At 41.9% G+C, this 22,541-nt stretch overlaps 1 long non-coding RNA gene across 10 annotated transcripts; it reads right to left on the bottom strand.

Moving 5' to 3' along the window:
* Positions 1–8,842: 8,842 nt before the first annotated feature.
* Positions 8,843–21,890, bottom strand: LOC127340937 (uncharacterized). 10 transcript variants are annotated; one of them, XR_011754677.1, is made up of 22 exons: positions 21,754–21,890; positions 20,956–21,139; positions 20,089–20,280; positions 17,957–18,017; positions 17,208–17,314; positions 17,063–17,114; positions 16,936–16,995; positions 16,736–16,833; positions 16,542–16,639; positions 16,192–16,357; positions 15,992–16,076; positions 15,758–15,865; positions 15,446–15,618; positions 15,241–15,353; positions 15,005–15,151; positions 13,022–13,124; positions 12,122–12,288; positions 11,174–11,405; positions 10,166–10,334; positions 9,994–10,074; positions 9,251–9,347; positions 8,849–9,155 (listed from the first exon to the last, which is right to left on the bottom strand). It is a non-coding gene; the product is annotated as an uncharacterized lncRNA (long non-coding RNA). The 10 variants fall into 10 exon arrangements; XR_011754678.1 differs by having other exon boundaries at positions 8,850–9,155; positions 11,294–11,405; XR_011754682.1 differs by having other exon boundaries at positions 8,843–9,155; positions 9,259–9,347; positions 10,166–11,405.
* Positions 21,891–22,541: the final 651 nt, after the last annotated feature.

The following is a 22,541-nucleotide window of genomic DNA, read 5'->3' on the forward strand; positions in this document are numbered from 1 at the left end:
CTAGCTGGTGCAACCTTGAGCTTCTTGCGAGGTTAATTAGCTGGAGCACCAAAAAAATCGGCATGACCCAGACTCTTTCCCTGTACATTCACAACACAGATCAAATAATCAACAATGTATTCTTACCACCCTGCAAAAAATGGGCAATACAAGGTCTAATACAACTCAACACTACCAAGTTACTTCAGCAATAAATCACACATGGGCCACATGTGTCCAGCACAGCAGCAACAGCGGCACCACAGATGGCCAGCATAGTCCTCCACAATGTACTGGATCAAAAACAAGAACATGATGACCAACATACCAGTTTTTAACATCAATAATTTTGGAGGATGCTTTCGATTTACATCCACACGACATGACAGTGGGACATATACAGGCTACCACACAAACAAAAGAGCATGTATTTAAGCAAGCCAAGTGACAGATTAGAGAAAGCAAAGCATTCAAACAGACAACAATCTAAGTTCCAGTTCAAAAATATTATTAGACAAAAAGGGAAACCACTTTCTTTCTTGATAGTTAGCCATAATTTCGTGTACAATGAGTGAGTAATTTATATCAAACAAGCTAAATCCCCGGTATGGAATTTTTCTTTGATAAACAGGAAACTTAATATTTTGTCACTACTCTTTCCTGGAATCAACTTTACCACTTATGGACACTAGACATAGGCAGATTACTCATTTTCCAGATCAAGTACCGTATATAGCAAATGTAAGGATGTTATAGGTGCAATCAAAGCATAGAACGTATCATTCTAGATGTTTGTTTAGTATATCCCCACTTACCTACTTGCCCTCCATTTATTTTGCCAAATACAAGTAACGTAAGGATTTATTAAGGGTGCCATGCTGTTTTCTAGAAGAACTGGATCCTACACCCTAATGAATTATGGACATTACCCTCAACCAACGATGGAGGCTACTGGGAAAAAGCAGGAATAACATGTGTGTGCAAAAGTTAGTGGATCTTGCGGGTCATACCTTGGCTTTGCATGTTCCTATGAACTAACCAAACATATATCAAGGTAAAAAAATCTATGGTCCAACCGTTGTTTAGAGAATCTAAGAGATGTAGCCAGGGATGTGCCCGTGGGATGGAGTTCCGCGCCATACCGCGCTTCCGAGGGTACAAATCCCCCAAATCTTGCATGTAGCCCAAATATGTATATACAATATGGAAAAGTATATCCAGGTCAGTCTCGAGGGATCAAAGTAAGTGATTCTCTCTTGACTTCTCATTGTACAAGATATTGATGTTAGCTTTCCATTTTGCAACATATTGATCTTGTCTTTCAAATATGTAGGTGAAATGATCACTCCACACATTTTTCTATACAAGCAACAAAAACATAGCATCTCCATAATGATGATGGTGTGGACTCACGAAAATCTATGTGCTTAATGTTGTAGAGTTCTTCCATTTAGCGGGAGTTATACCGCATATACATCCTCAAGAGATGAAGCAAAGGGACCGTGTGGATCCTAATGTTTTCCAAACACAAATGAAGAAACACATATGTGTCCATGTGTGGAAGAAAGGTTACGATACAAAGTAAATATCTTAGGGAACCCTTTATTTTGAAAAGAGCGTGGTTGGGTAATGGGGGCAAAGGCCCCTCCACACCTCACCTTCGCCTCTACACCCACATATTTATTACCAAGGCCTGGAATGAAGATAAATTAGGCTGAAGTAGTAGTCAACACCCACTTGGGAAGCTAGTCACCACCGTATATGAACTTGCCTGTTGTGAACTATTTTTGTCCCTAGTCGAACTGGATGACGTTGAACCTATTCCAGTTTAATTGCGAACGGTACGGTTGAAAATGGTGTTTTTGATGCATGTTATGCAACGGATGAAACCCGGTGATCACATGGGTACGTGAGCACGCGGTGAGAGACTGACACGTGTCTAATGGTGTTAGTTGTCCGTGAGATGACATTTCGCATAAAAAAATCGCTAAATTTAACTTGGCTCCACGTGTTCACACGTGAAGGAATCCTGTAGCGTCACATGCCTCGTGATCTCCTTTCCCCTCTCTCTCAATCCCACACACACAAACTACACGAAAAAAATCAATCAGAGCAGAGGGATGCAAGGACTACGAGATACTAGATAGAGTCACGATGATGGGTCACCTGCTAGATGATTGTTGCCGCCCGCTAAGCACACTTGCCTCCGACCATGGCACCATGGCTTCGCCTCTGGAACACCATGGCCAAGCGCCCACCTCATCCAAAGTGCCATGCGTGATGAAGCCTCTGACCATGGCACCAGTACATAGGAAGTACATGGACGGGAAGAAACCTCCATGGCGGCCGGCAGGCCGGTAACCATGCTCGCCTGCGACCAAGTCACCATGGCCGCTTCCTCCAGAGCATCATGGCCGCCGCCCTCCTCTCCTCGACAAAGTCAAAGTCTAAGTCACTTGTCACGCGCTAGCCGACGCGCGGCAGGCCAGCCATGGTCTTATACTTATAGAGAAGGCGTAGCTGGAGGGAAACAGAAAAGCAGGTGGGAAATCTAACCAGTGCTTCTTGGGAGAACAATGGCAGGGGAAAAATCGAGGAGGCATGGCGATGATTTGTTTCTATTAATAGCTGCATAGCCCGGACTCTCCTCCGTCTCATAACTGCTTTGCATTCCAAAAAAGAAACTCTCCATATTTCTAGCAAATCTAGTACTCCGTATCAGCAAGGCGATGGGACTCATAGTCTCCCGTTTGGGGCCCCTCCTAAGATTTTGCCATGTCCCGAGCAGCACACATCTCATAGCAGGATCAGCAGCTTTGAAAACCCTTATCACTTGATATATATCGTGGTACGTGGAGATACTAGATAGCCGTATTTTATACATGTTCGATATGTACTGGTACGTGGAGATAGCCGTATTTTTTGCCTGTTTGATATGTAATTGTAGAGATAGCCGTATGTCATACTTGTTTGTACTAGTACCCCTTGGTTTGTATCGAACAGGAGGACATCCATCACGCGTCTCTAAAAACCGTCAATGAGGCCCTTCCTTTTGATCTCATTCGCCGCCACGACCTCCATCTTGGTCGGTGATGGTGAGTTGGAGCTCGTGGCGGCTTTTCTTCTCCACTTCCTCGCTGCTCGGAAACACTCGACCGTTCTTCGTTCCACAAGAAGGCCGCAGCGACGAGCCATGGATCAGGGCTATTTGTAGAGCTACTTTATGAATATCCATGTGAATCTTCAAAATGCCAACTGTGCACAATATCTCATCGTATTGTCATTTTGTTAAATGATTTTGGTTGGTGTTAACAGTCCCGTTAGGAAAATAAATACTAGATTATGCAGGCATCTTGTACATCAGAAGCAGAATCTAATGAATCTTTCACCATGGTGGAGGTGAGCACAATGGCGCCATCAACGTACATGACGGCCAAGCTCGCTGCAGGTCATGTGATGTGCATGGCCGAGCTTGCTACCGGTCTGTGATATCCATGGCCGAGCTCGCTGCCATCCTCCTCTTCACTGGGGCTACAAACGAAGATGTACTACAAGGACATGTCCGTCGATGATTACAACTCAAATCAACTACATATATGTTGCAAACGGAATTCATGGGTACAATGGATATTAATAGTCCATACTTGTATGTATCAAAATATTAGTGGGGTTCAGAGCTGCGAGATATGTGCTGCAAGAAACGTGGCAAAATCCTAGGACGGCCCCCAAGCGGGATACCATGAGGTCCAGCCCCATAGATTTTTTTTTCCCTTGAGCAAGGCCACATAGTTATCTCTTTCATGTTTATTTCCCGTTGTAACTCCTCCAACGGTCAACACCATATAAACAAGCATGTTAAAACAAACACCATCTAAACAAGGCAACCCTTAATTTTAGCGAGTCTGCACCATGCCATCCTCTTCCCCTTACATGAGCAGGGATGTCGACGAGAAACCCAGTGAGGAGCCATTCCTGTTGGCAAAGGTGTCGCTCGCACGATTGAATCGACTCACCAAAGCCTAAATTAGCTTCATCTGGCAAAAAGTCTAGCACTGCTTCATCACAACTTATCCCAATGTTACTAGCCAATTACAACCAACCAAAGTACAAGCTAGATTTCTCCCAGTGAAATCAATCAATTATTAGATACATATCTGCAAGCACACCAACTAGTACTCCCTTGCCAGCCACATGCCAGTATCCAAGACCACTCAACCTACTTTTACAAAATTTTGACAAACTCCCATTTTTCTGGACATATTGATCACATCAAAAATAAATGGATAATAAAAGAAGAATAAGTGCAAACATCACAACTCCATCAGCGCGAGAAAATTACATCAGCTAGTACATGTTCTAGAATACTGGTGTTTCCATCAGCCTTGGAACGATTTTAACCATAACCTTCATATTATTAGGGATTATATCTGAGTTTGCAGTCACACTAGTGCATGTTATGTGTATGAGATATATACGATAGATGAGAACATGCCAGCATACATATATAGGCTTGCTTGCAAATCTACAATGCCTAGCCTAGCTTCTTTTCCACGGCAGGCTAGCTGGTGCAACCTTGAGCTTCTTGCGAGGTTAATTAGCTGGAGCACCAAAAAAATCGGCATGACCCAGACTCTTTCCCTGTACATTCACAACACAGATCAAATAATCAACAATGTATTCTTACCACCCTGCAAAAAATGGGCAATACAAGGTCTAATACAACTCAACACTACCAAGTTACTTCAGCAATAAATCACACATGGGCCACATGTGTCCAGCACAGCAGCAACAGCGGCACCACAGATGGCCAGCATAGTCCTCCACAATGTACTGGATCAAAAACAAGAACATGATGACCAACATACCAGTTTTTAACATCAATAATTTTGGAGGATGCTTTCGATTTACATCCACACGACATGACAGTGGGACATATACAGGCTACCACACAAACAAAAGAGCATGTATTTAAGCAAGCCAAGTGACAGATTAGAGAAAGCAAAGCATTCAAACAGACAACAATCTAAGTTCCAGTTCAAAAATATTATTAGACAAAAAGGGAAACCACTTTCTTTCTTGATAGTTAGCCATAATTTCGTGTACAATGAGTGAGTAATTTATATCAAACAAGCTAAATCCCTGGTATGGAATTTTTCTTTGATAAACAGGAAACTTAATATTTTGTCACTACTCTTTCCTGGAATCAACTTTACCACTTATGGACACTAGACATAGGCAGATTACTCATTTTCCAGATCAAGTACCGTATATAGCAAATGTAAGGATGTTATAGGTGCAATCAAAGCATAGAACGTATCATTCTAGATGTTTGTTTAGTATATCCCCACTTACCTACTTGCCCTCCATTTATTTTGCCAAATACAAGTAACGTAAGGATTTATTAAGGGTGCCATGCTGTTTTCTAGAAGAACTGGATCCTACACCCTAATGAATTATGGACATTACCCTCAACCAACGATGGAGGCTACTGGGAAAAAGCAGGAATAACATGTGTGTGCAAAAGTTAGTGGATCTTGCGGGTCATACCTTGGCTTTGCATGTTCCTATGAACTAACCAAACATATATCAAGGTAAAAAAATCTATGGTCCAACCGTTGTTTAGAGAATCTAAGAGATGTAGCCAGGGATGTGCCCGTGGGATGGAGTTCCGCGCCATACCGCGCTTCCGAGGGTACAAATCCCCCAAATCTTGCATGTAGCCCAAATATGTATATACAATATGGAAAAGTATATCCAGGTCAGTCTCGAGGGATCAAAGTAAGTGATTCTCTCTTGACTTCTCATTGTACAAGATATTGATGTTAGCTTTCCATTTTGCAACATATTGATCTTGTCTTTCAAATATGTAGGTGAAATGATCACTCCACACATTTTTCTATACAAGCAACAAAAACATAGCATCTCCATAATGATGATGGTGTGGACTCACGAAAATCTATGTGCTTAATGTTGTAGAGTTCTTCCATTTAGCGGGAGTTATACCGCATATACATCCTCAAGAGATGAAGCAAAGGGACCGTGTGGATCCTAATGTTTTCCAAACACAAATGAAGAAACACATATGTGTCCATGTGTGGAAGAAAGGTTACGATACAAAGTAAATATCTTAGGGAACCCTTTATTTTGAAAAGAGCGTGGTTGGGTAGTGGGGGCAAAGGCCCCTCCACACCTCACCTTCGCCTCTACACCCACATATTTATTACCAAGGCCTGGAATGAAGATAAATTAGGCTGAAGTAGTAGTCAACACCCACTTGGGAAGCTAGTCACCACCGTATATGAACTTGCCTGTTGTGAACTATTTTTGTTCCTAGTCGAACTGGATGACGTTGAACCTATTCCAGTTTAATTGCGAACGGTACGGTTGAAAATGGTGTTTTTGATGCATGTTATGCAACGGATGAAGCCCGGTGATCACATGGGTACGTGAGCACGCGGTGAGAGACTGACACGTGTCTAATGGTGTTAGTTGTCCGTGAGATGACATTTCGCATAAAAAAATCGCTAAATTTAACTTGGCTCCACGTGTTCACACGTGAAGGAATCCTGTAGCGTCACATGCCTCGTGATCTCCTTTCCCCTCTCTCTCAATCCCACACACACAAACTACACGAAAAAAATCAATCAGAGCAGAGGGATGCAAGGACTACGAGATACTAGATAGAGTCACGATGATGGGTCACCTGCTAGATGATTGTTGCCGCCCGCTAAGCACACTTGCCTCCGACCATGGCACCATGGCTTCGCCTCTGGAACACCATGGCCAAGCGCCCACCTCATCCAAAGTGCCATGCGTGATGAAGCCTCTGACCATGGCACCAGTACATAGGAAGTACATGGACGGGAAGAAACCTCCATGGCGGCCGGCAGGCCGGTAACCATGCTCGCCTGCGACCAAGTCACCATGGCCGCTTCCTCCAGAGCATCATGGCCGCCGCCCTCCTCTCCTCGACAAAGTCAAAGTCTAAGTCACTTGTCACGCGCTAGCCGACGCGCGGCAGGCCAGCCATGGTCTTATACTTATAGAGAAGGCGTAGCTGGAGGGAAACAGAAAAGCAGGTGGGAAATCTAACCAGTGCTTCTTGGGAGAACAATGGCAGGGGAAAAATCGAGGAGGCATGGCGATGATTTGTTTCTATTAATAGCTGCATAGCCCGGACTCTCCTCCGTCTCATAACTGCTTTGCATTCCAAAAAAGAAACTCTCCATATTTCTAGCAAATCTAGTACTCCGTATCAGCAAGGCGATGGGACTCATAGTCTCCCGTTTGGGGCCCCTCCTAAGATTTTGCCATGTCCCGAGCAGCACACATCTCATAGCAGGATCAGCAGCTTTGAAAACCCTTATCACTTGATATATATCGTGGTACGTGGAGATACTAGATAGCCGTATTTTATACATGTTCGATATGTACTGGTACGTGGAGATAGCCGTATTTTTTGCCTGTTTGATATGTAATTGTAGAGATAGCCGTATGTCATACTTGTTTGTACTAGTACCCCTTGGTTTGTATCGAACAGGAGGACATCCATCACGCGTCTCTAAAAACCGTCAATGAGGCCCTTCCTTTTGATCTCATTCGCCGCCACGACCTCCATCTTGGTCGGTGATGGTGAGTTGGAGCTCGTGGCGGCTTTTCTTCTCCACTTCCTCGCTGCTCGGAAACACTCGACCGTTCTTCGTTCCACAAGAAGGCCGCAGCGACGAGCCATGGATCAGGGCTATTTGTAGAGCTACTTTATGAATATCCATGTGAATCTTCAAAATGCCAACTGTGCACAATATCTCATCGTATTGTCATTTTGTTAAATGATTTTGGTTGGTGTTAACAGTCCCGTTAGGAAAATAAATACTAGATTATGCAGGCATCTTGTACATCAGAAGCGAATCTAATGAATCTTTCACCGATGGTGGAGGTGAGCACAATGGCGCCATCAACGTACATGACGGCCAAGCTCGCTGCAGGTCATGTGATGTGCATGGCCGAGCTTGCTACCGGTCCTGTGATATCCATGGCCGAGCTCGCTGCCATCCTCCTCTTCACTGGGGCTACAAACGAAGATGTACTACAAGGACATGTCCGTCGATGATTACAACTCAAATCAACTACATATATGTTGCAAACGGAATTCATGGGTACAATGGATATTAATAGTCCATACTTGTATGTATCAAAATATTAGTGGGGTTCAGAGCTGCGAGATATGTGCTGCAAGAAACGTGGCAAAATCCTAGGACGGCCCCCAAGCGGGATACCATGAGGTCCAGCCCAATAGATTTTTTTTTCCCTTGAGCAAGGCCACATAGTTATCTCTTTCATGTTTATTTCCCGTTGTAACTCCTCCAACGGTCAACACCATATAAACAAGCATGTTAAAACAAACACCATCTAAACAAGGCAACCCTTAATTTTAGCGAGTCTGCACCATGCCATCCTCTTCCCCTTACATGAGCAGGGATGTCGACGAGAAACCCAGTGAGGAGCCATTCCTGTTGGCAAAGGTGTCGCTCGCACGATTGAATCGACTCACCAAAGCCTAAATTAGCTTCATCTGGCAAAAAGTCTAGCACTGCTTCATCACAACTTATCCCAATGTTACTAGCCAATTACAACCAACCAAAGTACAAGCTAGATTTCTCCCAGTGAAATCAATCAATTATTAGATACATATCTGCAAGCACACCAACTAGTACTCCCTTGCCAGCCACATGCCAGTATCCAAGACCACTCAACCTACTTTTACAAAATTTTGACAAACTCCCATTTTTCTGGACATATTGATCACATCAAAAATAAATGGATAATAAAAGAAGAATAAGTGCAAACATCACAACTCCATCAGCGCGAGAAAATTACATCAGCTAGTACATGTTCTAGAATACTGGTGTTTCCATCAGCCTTGGAACGATTTTAACCATAACCTTCATATTATTAGGGATTATATCTGAGTTTGCAGTCACACTAGTGCATGTTATGTGTATGAGATATATACGATAGATGAGAACATGCCAGCATACATATATAGGCTTGCTTGCAAATCTACAATGCCTAGCCTAGCTTCTTTTCCACGGCAGGCTAGCTGGTGCAACCTTGAGCTTCTTGCGAGGTTAATTAGCTGGAGCACCAAAAAAATCGGCATGACCCAGACTCTTTCCCTGTACATTCACAACACAGATCAAATAATCAACAATGTATTCTTACCACCCTGCAAAAAATGGGCAATACAAGGTCTAATACAACTCAACACTACCAAGTTACTTCAGCAATAAATCACACATGGGCCACATGTGTCCAGCACAGCAGCAACAGCGGCACCACAGATGGCCAGCATAGTCCTCCACAATGTACTGGATCAAAAACAAGAACATGATGACCAACATACCAGTTTTTAACATCAATAATTTTGGAGGATGCTTTCGATTTACATCCACACGACATGACAGTGGGACATATACAGGCTACCACACAAACAAAAGAGCATGTATTTAAGCAAGCCAAGTGACAGATTAGAGAAAGCAAAGCATTCAAACAGACAACAATCTAAGTTCCAGTTCAAAAATATTATTAGACAAAAAGGGAAACCACTTTCTTTCTTGATAGTTAGCCATAATTTCGTGTACAATGAGTGAGTAATTTATATCAAACAAGCTAAATCCCTGGTATGGAATTTTTCTTTGATAAACAGGAAACTTAATATTTTGTCACTACTCTTTCCTGGAATCAACTTTACCACTTATGGACACTAGACATAGGCAGATTACTCATTTTCCAGATCAAGTACCGTATATAGCAAATGTAAGGATGTTATAGGTGCAATCAAAGCATAGAACGTATCATTCTAGATGTTTGTTTAGTATATCCCCACTTACCTAAGTAGAAAATACCTTGCAATTTTACAAACGAGAGTAAGAAAGCCAAGTAAGTTTTAGTTCCAGATCACACCAGTTCTACCATATAGCAGGTCATGTTTAAGCATGTAACAAGAATATTTACCATGTACAGAACTCAAGCTTGGAAACTCTTCAAGTTTTACCTTGTCAAGTTGATGGTAGGAACTCCTCTTCATGCAATTACCTTGCAAAATAATTACATTATCCCTAAAATTTCAACTAGTAAACGATTAACGATAACATAATCTGCAATATCTATCTAAAAAAGGACGTACCCAGTGCTGAGAGCTCCCGCACTGTGCGGGGTCTGGGGAAGGTGTTAGTGGTAAGTCTTACCCTCACGAAGTGCAATGTGAGGAGACCGCGACTCGAACCTGGGACCTCTCGGTCACAGGCGGTGAGTCTCTACCGCTGCACCAGGCCCGCCCTTCCTGCAATATCTATCTGCAGTGAAAAAAATCATTAAGGGGGAAAAGATAAACCATTGGAAAGTTACAGAGAAACCCAGAAAATTATACAGCTTTAGAGAGTAGGCAGGCTACAGAACTATGCTATCAAGTTTACATAATTCACTCAAATTGGATGTGTCGCATAGGTTGGTGATTGCTGATGCAGCTGAAGCTTAATTTGTTTACAACTTGAAGCAGCCCATGAACTACACAGGCACCCTTGAACCATACATGCACGTACACACATAGAAGAGTAAGCACAGTGGATAGATGACCATAATAGCATTAATAGTAAGAATTGAGTTGACGTAGAGCAAGCCATGCATGATCAACTTGAACAAGACCTGGAATCATGAGTATTAAGGAACTATGTGAAAGTGATCCTAGCTTCAGAAAGATTAATTATTCATGGTACAAGATCCTTGCAGATTAAGGAAGGAGCAAGCATGCGGTATATTTGCAATGACTACCACAAATCAAGGGCAAGTGCCAAAGTGCCTGGGCTAATATATACGGAGGTATGTCATCACTATTCAGTTGGCGGCGGTTCCCAAAAGAAAATTCACATACTATTTCCAGAATGTCTAACACGGAGTAGTTAAACTGACATGTATCAACAAATGCAAGGGGAAACCACAATGCTTGAAAACTAGAATAAGACATGAGAAAATGCATACCAATAATAAAATTCATTAAAAAACCCTTGCAGAGTTTCACGAGATATGGGTGCAGGTAGTAAACTTCTTGCAGTTTCTATCCATTTACCATGACTATGAATCTTACATGGCAGAACAGAAATAATGTACAACCTCATCCGTCACCATGCAAACATACCTAGTTTAGCCAACTCTCTAATGGGTGCATGAGCCAAAACTCGAGGAAAATGATCTCGGTTAACAAAAGGAAATACATAGTTAGGGATCAACTGATAGCGAAAACAAGATAAATGTGTACCCAAGAATCCTCCCTTCATTATTCTTAATTATTTGCTTGATCATGGGTATACCAAAGGCTAATGTATTCTCTAGTTCCCGTCATTGCACTTGCGAGCTGGAACCACATCCCTCTGGAGGAGACAAGAAAAATCAGCAAGTGACCAAGCAAATAAACACCTTTTAAAACAAAACAATAGCACTATGGAAACATGTGTTACATATTAAATGTTACACATTTTGTTAATGCCTTGATGGATATGAGTTCGTCAATGTGTTATCCTATAAACCGAAAAAATGAATGGAACATGCTATCTTATGGTCAAGGAAACAAATGGTACAATTGTCCCCAACTATTGTTCAATAGCAAATATACTGATTGGGAGCACATGGTGGTATTTGTGGGAACATGGTAATTATGAGTTCCAACGTAATACAACTCTAGGCGTTATCAAATATAGATACAAAGTGCAGTTAACATTCTATGGTCAATTGGATACTCTGATGGTCCAATCACAATTTGGGTGATTGGACATTAGGCTCATGTGCCGGCAACTTCATTTTAACACACTTATCATGTACAAGCCTAGGAACAACAAACTAGGACTACTGAAACTCACCAAATCCTACACCGATAGACAAAACCCAACTCCACTCCCCTGCTCCTCCGAACAGTCAAACCAAATCCAAATTGCGTCACTAGGCTAACAGCAACTAAATCGACTACAGATTCATAGCCTAAACTACTTCTGGCCAGCATGGTCAGCTACCCACAATGCCACCACAAGTCACCAGTTCAGCCTCGGATTCTTGGAACTACAAGAAGAGGGAATCTAGCAGATGTACATACCTTGAGCATCTCCTCGGAAGAGGTGGAGCCTCTTCATGGTGTCAGGATGCAAGACAATGAGGGAGAAGCACATCGGTGATGTGACCGGCAGAAGAGGAAGAACACCGACGGCATCAGCTCCAAGTGGGCGCCAAGCCGCCAACAGCGAGAGCTTGGGGAGGCCGGTGCTGCAGAAAGGAGCATAATTACACACAGCACATACACTGGTCACAACAAACACAATATTACACATAAATAATGACATAGCACATACAAAATCTAGGTTTCAATGCATCCCAGAATATCATTACAAATAAAAGTTCATGATCGATTATGCATATATAGTCCTGTTGTAACATATTTAACCGTTCATATACAAGCATGGCTAGTTCTGAACATGAAAAGGATTACCATATTGGACAATAAAGGACCTATGGTTATCAACATTTCATATACAAGCATAATTGGCTCATTACAATGACATCGTTACAAGCTAGATATTCTGAAAACAAGAGTATCAGTTTCAATTAAAACAAAACAAGGTTGAGATGAGAGGATCAATAAACACCAAACTTCCACATCATTTCAAATCCTAAATTTAACTTTTCAAGCATGGGATGTGCTCCAATTACAGGAGTGCTCTCGATTTCAATAATAGTAACACCATATTGTTATCCATAGAACCCATAAGTGCAAAATAGATCTGTCATTACTACCGTTTAGTTGACGTCCTAGTACCTATATCATTTTCCCTTCGTAAAATAGAATAGAAACTTTTGCTATCAATTCCTAGTTGGCAGCAACTCTCTTCCTGGGGGCAGCCTCTGTCTTGAATAGAGATTAAACAAAACAAAACTTTGATCATAATTGGTCTACATCTAACAGATTTAGTGTGTAACCTTTAATATGAAAGCCAGGTACCTTCTCTGAAGTTTCTCTAGAACCTACGAGGCATGTGGCTGCAAGTAAATCATCCTTCCAGTTCCGTTTGTCTTGCGCCTGATGGCCTTTACACTCGAGTTGTCTGAAATAGTGGATCAGTTTGTTAACACTGATCTTATAAAAAATCATAAAGATAGCAAAAGCACAAATTAAACTCCTAATGAACTGGAAACATGGACCACCAAATCCACACAGTACAGCAAGGTGGTATCCCAAAAGCATAAGAAGACCCATATAAAATTAAACACGCAAACAAACACTATGAAATAAAATTTTATCATTCTAGGAGTGCATAAGATCCATTAATTAATGAAAAAATGGGAAGAGTAAAGATCATGATCAAGAAGTGACCATGAAAAGTTATGGCACATAATAAAAGATAAAATAGGGAGAAATCATCACATATAAACTTCAAATCACTGAAGCTTAATTTCTGTCATATTGTTACAGTTTATCCATCAGCATCTCAAATGAAATCAGCAAACACAAGGATATATTGGGACACTAAAAAGGAGTGAAACGTTAGAACTACATGGAAAGTTAATTAAAACAAGATGTGAAACAAAACTGTATTCTAACAGATAAACTACCAAGACCAACCCTACTTGCCAAATGCAAACCTGATTATTTACACAACCAGTAGTGTAGTATTTCTGTTTCGTCTAATCTAATGCAGCAATGGTGACATCCGACTTGGAACATGTACACAGTCCCTGCTGTGAGAAGGAAAGCAGCAGGAGCCACTGTCACATGAATATTAGTAGAGGCGCTTTTTTCAACATGGTCAGCATAGGCAGCCTAACACATGCACTTACTCTGCATTTTCCCGCTGCATGTTAGGCAAAAGTACGATCCCGGCCGGTTTGGCACTGCTGGTCAAGTTCCTTAGAAAGAGTTTAATATTCAGTTTAAAAATTTCAATGCATGCAAGGGCTCATGATGGCTTGCAACTGTATCCATCTTCCATCATGCACCTACTCTATATGAAGCTGTACATCACATATGTACATGTCCCTACTATTTAACACCATATCTCAAACACCTGTAACAAATAAATAAAAACACACCATACTCTCTATACAACAGTCTGTGTCATGCATAACACTCACTCATGGATTTTCCATCTTAATTATGTAGTCACAAATCAATTTCCAGTTGCATCATCATCAAGCTTTACTCAAGATCGGAGGGATTATTAAGGATAATCACTAATACCCAGAAAACCAAAACTGATCCCGGGTGCATATGCACCCGGTGTGTATAAAACATATTTCAAAAAGTTCAAAATTTTAGGAAAAAAAAATTCTCATGTAGAGAGACATGTTCCATGTGTGCACGTAAAGTTTCACATAAAACTAACATTTTTTGTGCCCTCTGTAAAAAAGATTTAAAAAAAATGTCTCCTGAAATAGACTATGTTAGCACCAAAGTTTGTCTTTTTACAGAGGGCACAAAACATATCGCTTATTTCTGAAACAACTCTGTGAGAATGTAAACAACATACATGTGTGTTTTTGATAAATATCAGAGTAAGACAAGCACAATTGGATTGGCTAGTGCTAGTATCAGATTAAGACAAATACGAATTGCCTCATTCTTCTAGTTTTTGCACCAAATTACCCCCATTCATTTTTAGCTTGTTTTGCGAGCATTGTAATCACACTCGGTCCATTCAACGTAGAGTAGTAATTAGACTACAACAATATATCATTTCAATAAATCTCAACTACTAGCTACTAGCTAGCCTGGGGTACCGGCTGATATACAACCCTTGCATACAAAATTTATCTAAGCCGGCCTCTACTCAAACGAATCTGAACTAAGCCATGAGATGCAGAATCTACAAACAACAACACTCATGATCCACTCAAGAAGCACCAAAAGCGGTGCCAATAATATTAGTCTTTACAATCAAGCAGCGTTCTAAAACACACATAGCAGGCAAGGGATGAGATGTCTCACTAGCAGCACGGCGGGGGTAGGAGCTGCTTTGCTCCCAGGAAGGATGTCGGAGGAGACGGGGAGGATGAAACCCAACCGATGTGCCAGCCCGCAAAGGATGACGCGGGATGGATGTGGCCGCTGTCGCTAGGAATGTGTTTAACCCTCCTAGCTTGGTGACAACCAGCGAAAAGACAAATATCGTAAGCATATAGGGCAGCATACAGAGAAAAGAAAACAGGGCCATATCAACAAACCTTAGCATTTATCTTCAACAGCACATTGTTTAGGTAATTATCACTGACTCCTGTTGAAGCTAGATATTGTGTAACAATGCTGAATTCCGCAACATACTTCCACTTCCAAGGACCTGGTTGAAGCAAATATATATTACATATTCTGCAGCAGGTAATCAAGCTTATAGGGAAGGGTAACAAATGACAATTGAAAATATAAACTAACCAAAAATTTCACAGTTTTTCCTCTCAGGAATAAGGCACAGAAGGAAATTTGTAATCCAGGTAGCTTGGATTTTATCACAGCAAACATCTTATCCATTGTATCTGACACACGAGCTCGTCTCATTGATGCGGTACCTTCAGTTACATTGATGATCAAGAAGTAATAAAGAAATGCTACAAAGAGAAAACATGGTTAGCATGATTCCAACGTTAACGGCCCTCAGCTACATGATAGAAGGCTTACGAGTTAGATACATCCAGAAGAACATCGAGCACGAGAATGGCACACTAAATTTGGTGGATTCTCACTAACCTTGGGTGCTTCCAGGACCCTCCCTTCAATTTGAGTAAACATTGGTGCAATTGAAATGCCTCATGCCATCAGCATGGGTTCAAAGTCATAGTTGGTACGTGTAAGTGCCTTGCATTTAGGGTAGCATGAACCATCAGTTAATTGCCAACATCACTAAAACTAACAAGTTATATATTGCTGCAGCAAGCTAAAAAGGCTTATATTTCGAATCAGAGGTAGTAGATTATAACTCACATCATCGAGGGTTGAAATTCCTTTTTGAGGCTTCTGTCCGGATTTCTCGACAAGGACTTTTGCCGAGTACAGAGGTTTGGTGTATCTTTGCAGAGGAACAAGCGTGCATAGATGGTCATAAAAAAGTTCAAACAAGGAGTTGAGATAATGGGCAAAATTTAAAAAGGGAGGAGGCCTTTGAGGATGTCGCTGAAACAAACCTCAACAAGGAAATATGTCGAACGCTGTGACCTCCCCGCATGGATATACAGAGAAAATTATCAGAATACTAGAGCTCGATGCCTTTGTGCCTCAGAAAGCAATCAGAGACTTATTTCGACAGTATTCGTGTCTCTGTTGTTACCATTCCTCTGCCTCCATGAAAACCTAGTTAAACATGCCAATCAGAGAGCACTTAGTAAATAGCAATAAACTGTAGACAGAAATAAATTGTAGAACAAGCAGAAATAATAGGGTGCCCTTTCCAAATTATTAATATAAGCACTCGTAAGAATGAATACAGCTCTTGACTACTTGTTACATTAATATAAGGGTTATGAGGAACTCTCACGTCTTTTTTGTTGCATTTTCGTCACTCAAACCAACAGTCTTGAATTCTGAATTTCCAGGAGCCGCTTTGATCCTCAAGTTCTTGAGAGCACACTTAACCTGTTACGCAGACATCCAAATCAGAATTATCAAAAACAAATATGCTTTGCTAACTTTTCAAGCAATATTATCAAGAGCACCAAAGATTCAACTTACCTTTTGCCAGTCAATTCTTTCAGGGTGATCAACTTTCTAGTTAGCAAGCAGAAAGTCAATAACAGGACCAAGTTTAACAATCATTGTAGTTAAGACATCTGCAAGTTAAAAGAAATTAAGACAGGATCATGTAAAATTGGATGGTAGCCGTTGCAAAATAAATGATGGAGTCATACAATATGATAGAGTGAGATGCATACTGATGTTCAGGGACTAAATTTTTTTACTGAAGGGGCCATGTCCAATGTCATGCAGGAGACCTGAACAGAACAATCACAAAGATCATTAATATGAGAACTTAGTGGAGCCATGGTCAAGAACACCAACCTGCTAGTTTCACAGTTTGCACTTTGCACATCAGCATGTCAAGTTCTTTTCCCTGTTGATTGAAGAAATGCATAAGCTTCTACAATACTATTAGGACTATCACTTGGCAGTATATATCAGCAAATTTGTGTTTAATGATACAAACCTGGTTCATTTGAAGATTTTGCATAGCCTCCCCAACTAGCTGATAAACACCTAAGGAATGTTCAAAGCCCATGTGGACGGGCCCTGGATACACCAGATATGTACGACCTGAAAAGCATAGAGAGCATGTTACACAAACATCTATATAAATCATCAAAGTATAATGTAAATTCCCTCAGAACTAGATTTACCAAAAAGAAACTCAGCTATGTGTGTTTTAATAATAATAAAGGCTATATGCATCAGTAGATGCAAAGGCCAGGGTCTTTCCCTTTTTCGATTTTTTTGTTTCTTTTAGAAACAAAATTTCAGAACATCCAAATCATATACAGTGAACACTGGTTCACAAAGACGTAAATAGTCAACTAAAGAAATTCAAGTAGCAATGCACCCTCATTGTTCACTGGAAAAATGAGAAACACTCAACAAAAACATGGTATCTTCCCAATCATAGTTCTCATTGTTCTAGGTGAGGGTAACATAAACTATAGGCATGAAACATGGCAGCTAAAATAAATAGCGTCCACAGATTGAAGACGCTATGTGGCTAACAATCAGTTTGATCAAATACATACCATAGCTGCACCTAAGGAAACAGTTCTCTGAGATGAAACTACATTAATGAGCCTTTAAATTTTCTTCACTAGGAAAAATCGAATATAAGATATGGCCATTTAGAATCTGACACTCCCAACAACGTAGAATGCAAACATTCTAGGATGGTTTTTCAAGTTTGAGAAGAATACTCACCAAGCTGTTTCAGTTCCCTTAACCTCTAAAACTCTTCTGTATCCACAAATTCATAGGGCAACTGCATATCAGAGAAAGGAATTGTTGTTAAACAGAAATGAAGAGTATCAATGCTCTTTAGTCCTTACTGATTATTCGAATACACAAAACTGCAATACTAAATCGTATACAAAAGTCCCTATGCAAATTGTTATCCATGGTAAAAAGTCAAAGTGACCCAGTATAGCTCAAATATATGCTAGTCGAGATAAATTCAGCATCCACATTAGAATGGACGTTCCAATATGCCATAAGCACCTGATGCACCACAAAAGGAATAAATGCAATGTAGTACAGTGAAATGTTGACGCTTCCAAGCCAAACATGGCGATGAAGTGAAATTTCTCAAGTGTTTTACTCCCAACAATACCCTCTGCTATCCGGGCTGATCCTCCTGTAGCCTATAGTAGTGGTACAATCTATGTTTAATTAACAAGTACTATAGGCCAGTACTTGGAAGCTGCATATTAAGAGCCTACACACTTATCAATAAACAAGCCAATTAAAGATTATTTATTACACCCATAAGGCCATAATACATATCGCTCTCAAAGTTGACATGACGGCATGACACATAACATTCGACGGTCGATTTTTAAAACATGACGGCACATGAGTAACTAAATAAGCAGTTGATACACCACAACAATACAGACATACTCAAATCTGAAGAATAAAAAATGTCCCACGCACAACTAGCTAGTAGTACCTACTAACATATTCGTAGCAAGTAAACTGAGACATCAGTACTACTTTTTCGCTTGTTTTGGTGACGGCAACAAACGAGCCAGCCTATCAAGGGTGACCAACTGCTCTGAAATCGAATAAAATCGCAGTATATGAACTACATCAGGATCAAACAAACACAGTTTTCATAAAGAATCGCATACTGCACAATTTCTGAAACTCAACACTAGCAAAATATAAATCTGGCATCCAAGTAACCGATTGCAAATAACAGACATATAATGGACTGCTGAGTCAATAAGCCGAGCATTTTTACGTTCAGAAAAAAGCAGCAGGTGTATTGTTCTACTTGTAACAGATGCAAAGCATTTAAACTCAAAATGGAAACCAGTTGGCCAGCAGCAAGAAGACAAAGGCATCCTGTTAAATGTTACTGAAAATTGATCCAATGCTACTGTTATCATGTAGAAATGTTCTTCAGTCTTTACTGAGTAATCAAATTCAGGAAACTGAAATACTCAACTAGTATGCAAAAGTCACTATGCAAATTTGTATCCATGGTTGAAGCAAATAAAATGCAGTATTGTGTATAACGGAGGCAAGGGAGGAGGTGTGGTGCTCGCTTAGTCACGGACAAATAACTCTGTCTCTTCCAGAGCATTTTCCTTATTTTTATTCATCCCAAAAAAACAGTGTTCCAAATTTATGCATGTGAAGGCGATTAAAGAAGACAATACATGCTTTGGTAATAAGAAACTTAACAATGACCTGATTAATATTCACACTGAAACAGAGAAGACAAGACAGATTTAGTAGCAAAATTCTTCACACTAGACCCGTGCCTTGTACAAAACAAAGCAAAACATGTACTGACATGAAATGATTTCCTTCTTTTTGTTTAGTAAAGAAAAACAGTGGTACAAACATTTATGCCTTATAAGTCTAGTAAAGAAGACAGGACAGTTTTTGGTAGTAAGAATTTTCACGGAGAACCGGTGAAAATCCTATCAAGAATCATCCACGACACGAAAAGAATAGTAAGAAGCGGAACATGTGTCCGAATGAAGGGGCTCAAGCCTCTACCCAACACTAGATGAACGAAGGTACAATTATAAGCCAACCACATGACAGTAAAATATGAAGGGGCAATGGAGACAACACACAGGCCACTAGTTGCCCACACAGCTGCTGCAAATTAGAGGAAACATGTGTAGAACCTGAACACTACGCAAACATGTACACACATCCAGCTGGTCTCAAGACACAGAATTTTCCTATAATGATTTCCTATGGGAATCCTGCCCTCTCCTAGCCTCTTCCTTGTATTTGGCAAGAACACAAAGAAGATCACCATCTGCAGCAACCATGCACAGGAAACCTACAGGGGTTGAAGAGAGTGGGACTACCTCCTCACCACAGTTGATGTCGAGCAACTTGACACGAGGATGGCTGTGTCCTCTCTGGCGACACCAGCAGTGCCCCTCACCGGCTGCCAAGTGAGACCACCACTCGTCTAGTTCGGTGTCAGAGACAAGTGGAAGGCTGGATCCATCCACCGCGGATGTTGATGCCGAGCCAGCAGCCGCAGCCACGGGTAGCTGCAGTAAGTTAGTAATGAAACCTTAGTGCAAACCGAAACGAGTAAGTAGTATCTTCAAACAAGAATGATAGTTTTATCACCGCCTATGAATGATAAGATAAAAAAATGAAAGAAATTGGTCCAATGCTACTGCTAACATGTAGAAATGCTCTTCAGCCTTTACTGAGTACTCAAATTCAGGAAACTAAAATACTCAACTAGTATGCAAAAGTCACTGTGCAAATTTGTACCCATGTTTGAAGCAAATAAAACGCCGCATGGCGCATGGCGTATTACAGAGGCACGGAGAGGAGGTGTGGTGCTCACTTAGTCACAACAACATACACTTGCCCTTGTACAAAACACCAAAAGAAGAGGGAGAACCTGTCTAGAAAACATACACTTGCCCTTGTACAAAATAGAGCAAAACATGTACTGAGATGAAGTGGTTTCCTTCTTTTTGTTTAGTACAGAAAAACAATGGTTCAAAAATTTATGCCTGAGAAGTCCAGCAAAGAAGACAGGACAGATTTTGATAGTAAGAATTTTCACGGAGAACCAAAGAAAATCATATCAAGAATCATCCACGACACGAAAAGAATAGTAAGAAGGAAAACATGTGCCCGAACGAAAGGCACTTAAGCCTCTACCCAACAGTACATCAACGAAGGTACAATTATAAACCAATCCTCACCATAGTTGATGTCGAGCAGCTTGACACTAGGATAGCGGAGTCCTCTCTGGTGACACCAGCAGCGCCCCTCACCGGCTGTCAAGTGATACCACCACTGGTCTACTTCGGTGCGAGAGACAAGTGGAAGGCTGGATCCATCCACCACGGATGTTGATGCCGAGCCAGAAGCCGCAGCCACGGGTAGCTGCAGTAAGTTAGTAATGAAACCATAGTGAAAACCAAAACGACAGTAAGTAGTAGCTCCAAACAAGAATGGTAGTTTCATCACCACCTATGAATGGTAAGCAAGAAAAAAGAAGCCAGGTCTATGCATGATAAACCGACAAATTTCTAATCGAGCGAAAACAGATTTCCCCTCTTCCACACATGGCATGCGTCTCTCTACCGCCAACCCATTCGTCCATCAACAGGAAACAAAAGTAACCAAAATCAGTCAAGAACGTGTGTGCACTGCGGGCGGGCTTCGCAAATCTTGATGCCAACCTTCCCTTGGGACCCAAAACACCTTCGCAACACTTGAAGCTATCGTGCTACTAGTAACAATATGGGTACAGATAAATTAAAAGGCAGCAGCAGCCAGAGCTTTATTTCTTCTTCCGATGGGAGTACAAGAACATGGGGTAGGAGTTTTTCTATTCCCTGCAGATGCAGAAGATTGGTGGGCTAACAATCAGAGGAATTGCCTAACCCAAGAACAGTAGTGTCAGGAGGGATTCGTGTGTGGTTTTTTCCACCGGGGTTACACAATCATTCATTCAACCTGATGGAAAGGGAAGGGGGATTTGGAAGGGTGCTCACAGCTGGGAGGCAGCAGCGGGACGGAGAGGCGGACGGCGCCCGGAGCAGCAGGTCCAGGGACGTTGCCGGCGTAGGGAGGTGGTCGCTGGCTGCAGCAGCCCGGGCAGGCCTTCCTCCGTCGACCCCCCTGCCATTATTCCTGCCGGCGGCCGTCAGCGGAGAGAGCCAGGGTCTCGCCGCCCTTGCTGTCCCCATCGGCGGGCCAATGGGTCAACCCGTGGAGCCCCATGGCTCGGGCGGCCAACACCAGGAGCCCAGCGAGCATGGTCGGTAGCATGCCGGCGCGCATCCTCTTTCGCGTGGTGCTCGTCCAAGAGGAGGGCCAGCGCTGCGGTGCTGGTTTTGGGGAGCGGTGGAGGGTGGCCGGCGAGGAGGTAGGAGCGCTGCGGTGAGGGTGAGGCGGAGGCGGAGGCGGAGGCGGCGGGGGGACTGTGTTCGGCGGCGGGATGGAGGCGGCTGCTCAATCGATGGAGGGCGGTATGGTTAAGGGGAATCGTTGGGTGGGCTGTTTGGATTCAGCAACGCAATTAGTGTGAGCGTTTAGGGTGGGCGACTGCGCAATTTAGTGCGCGTGTCGCCTCGGGAGTCAAGATGAGGCTCTCTGTCAGTTTGATGGACGGCTTCAATCAAGTTCAATAAGAAGGGTAATCCGCGGGAACGCAATTTGTGCCATCTAATTGGCTCGGAAGTTTGGGTGGATGGGCGGGTGGGAGCTAGGGTTATTTCCGCACCTCCTCCACAACATGCAATCATGTTGACGGAAAAGCTCGCCGGAGAATTCAAAGGTT

The sequence above is a fragment of the Lolium perenne genome, chromosome 3 (assembly GCF_019359855.2).
Source record: "Lolium perenne isolate Kyuss_39 chromosome 3, Kyuss_2.0, whole genome shotgun sequence".
In the NCBI taxonomy this organism is placed as follows: Eukaryota; Viridiplantae; Streptophyta; class Magnoliopsida; order Poales; family Poaceae; genus Lolium; species Lolium perenne.